The sequence below is a fragment of the Macaca mulatta genome, chromosome 8 (assembly GCF_049350105.2).
Source record: "Macaca mulatta isolate MMU2019108-1 chromosome 8, T2T-MMU8v2.0, whole genome shotgun sequence".
Lineage (NCBI taxonomy): Eukaryota > Metazoa > Chordata > Mammalia > Primates > Cercopithecidae > Macaca > Macaca mulatta.
Genome location: NC_133413.1, coordinates 67,817,799 through 67,820,680, shown reverse-complemented (window position 1 = coordinate 67,820,680; position 2,882 = coordinate 67,817,799).

The window sequence follows — 2,882 nt, the reverse complement described above, 5'->3', positions numbered from 1 at the left end:
CCCTTAACATACAGTTTCTACCGTAACATAAACATGCCTACAGTTTGATAACAAAACTACATTTATGGGTTTTTCTCATTATCATACCACAGGAGAGTAATAGTACAGGTCTTATTCTGCAAAAAAAAAGAGGAAAAAAAGGCATATCAGAGAGATAATATGGTGTGCAAAAATAGGATGTGCAAGATGTTCTTAGGTAACTGTGGAGAGTGAAATGTGGTTAGAATAAATATATGAAAAACTACAGGAGAAGAAGTTCTATGAGTGAATAAGAGCTTTATTATATAGAATTTGATTATTGGCCCAGAGATTTTTTTGTAGACGAAATAAGCAACTAATTATTTTTTGAGTATGTGGCAAAGAGAGGAAGAGGGGTTGGAGAAAGAGCTATAGAGTTGTACTGTGTACAACTTGTGTATTAGGAAGTTGGACTGACAGTGGAAATTAAAATGTTGTGCAACGTATATACCTAAGTCAGGCAGATCAGTTAGAAGGATAATTCAGTGAATGGCCAGCATGAGGTGAAGTTGGCAGTACAAGTAGCAATGCTGCTGAGAATGCAAGAAAAATGAAGACTGAGCAGTACCCAATTGGCTTAATGTAGCTGTCAGGAAACTAAGAACAGAGACGTACTCGATGACTGAGTAGAGATCATTGCAGGGAATGGAAAGAACAGATGGAGTTAGATTTTGAGAAGGAAAAAAAGTCAAGCTTTGCTGAATTGCTGGATATTGAAACTTTGAGAAAAAGAAGATGATAAATATTTGTGATTAGAGAATGAGGATATCATGGAAGATCAAGATAGGTATGGCAACGAAGCCTAAGAAATAGAAAAAAAATGATGTTGGGGTTGGATGCGAAGAGATAAAATAATATGAGGACTCAAAATCACACTTTGCTTTTGGTAATGTGAAAATATGGATCGAAGAATGAAAGAAATCAGAGGAAATGGAAAAATCAGGTGTCAACAACTTACTTTAAAAGTTTGGCTATAAAGGAAGTAGAGAGAAACAGCAGTAAGTAGGGAGACATGTGGGGGTCCAGGGACAATTTTATATCAGAACATGTTGGATTTTTATAGGAAGACTCAAGTTGACAGTAAGAAACTAAGGTACAAACTAGAAAGGATTACAGATGAATGGAGCCCCTGAGAGTTGATGGAATGGAACCCAGAGCTCATGTGGAAGGACTGGCCTATGGAAAAAGGGATATTTTCTGCATTATCAGGAGGGTAGAAGGAGAGAATGGGAACATGGAGGTAGATTTGTTGACATGGCCCTGGAAAATGAGGAGAATGTCATTTGAAAGCTTCTGTTTTTTCTCAATGAAGTAAAGGATATTGCCACCTCTGAAGAGTAGTGGGGGGAAGTATTGGAGATTTGGAGAAGGTAGGAAGGATTTGCGTATATGAAAACCTAGGGTTGCAAGAGTGAGATCCCAAATGGAGCTGGTGAACACTATTTTTAGTACTATAAAGATGATTGGAAGATTTTCTCCAGCAACCCTCTGCTGCTTGGATACAGGTAATAGGAATGTGTGTGGTTGAGTGAATTCAAGGTTAGAGTTTTATGGGTAGGTGGGGAAAAAAAGCAGAGGAAGTCAACAGAGGTGATGATATTTGCAAAAGGGTGATCACGATAGGGAATTATAGAACGTAAGTCAGTCAAAGAATGATAACAAGGGGCAGGGGCCTAGTAGATAGAACATTGTGGGGTTAATGGATCAGAATTCATAATAAGGGTGAAAAATTGTTGCTGCAGCAGTACCCAACATGTGAGCTGAAATGATAGGAAGCCATGATTTTAATGGTTTTAAAATCATAGTTTTATAATGGTTTTAATTCAGGATTTCAGAGATGGCTTTTTAATGGTTTAATAATGGTTTTAATTCAGGATTTCAGAGATGGCACCATTTCTAGTGATGACACAGCCCAAGACTTGACTATGGGAGATGGGTGGATACAGTACAATTGTAAAGAGGAAAATTGAAAATGAGGTGGTCTAGGAATGGAGAGGCTAAAATGTGAAGGCATCTTCATGGTTGTTGAAGTCATCTGAAATGATGGCAAGAGTTTGGGTGGGAGAAGAAGGCTGCCCTCTGGGGGTACCTAGATTGATGACAAAGGGATCAATGAATAAAGGTATGTCCACAGAATTTTGATTGTTAAAGGGGAAAAGAAACTTGTACAAATGAATGTGAAAGTTTCACAAAAGCAGGGTTTATCTTATTTTTTAAATTCCATTTTATTTTGTTTTTTTTTTGTTTGTTTGTTTCAAAGGAAAAGGGATACCTAGTATCTGACAATAACAGTTGGGGATGAGAACTTGGGGAGGGGGCAACATCTAAGGCAAGTGGGATATGAGAAAACGAACATAAGCCAATCTTCAGAAGACCTCAGGGGAAATGTTCTTAGAAACGAGCTGGCTTTCAAGCAAGAAGACTGTGAGAAGGTTCATTGAAGAGGAAGAAGATGCTGAAACTTTTAAGGATGTAGGGACATTTACTCGTTGAAGAGTAAGAGTTACTTGCTCAAGACGGGAGAGCTAGTAAGCAGATTGGTCAGAATTTAAACCCAAGTGTGTCTGACTCCCAAGCTGGGGCATGTTGCTTATCAGAGAGAGGAAATTCACCCAGATAAATGAATTGGATATTGAATGTGAGGAAATATATTTTCGAAATTATTTCATTCATCTCTTTTATCCTTGACAATTTAAAGGACACTAGTACTGTTATATTGGCATTAGATCAGAAAATGTAACAAAGAACAGAGAATAGCTATGCAGTTTCAGAAAATAGTTTTTAGAAGCTCCACTTAACTACAAAAAACCCAATGTAAATATAACAACTCAAGTGAGCCTTGTTGAGCTGGCAGAAATGTTATA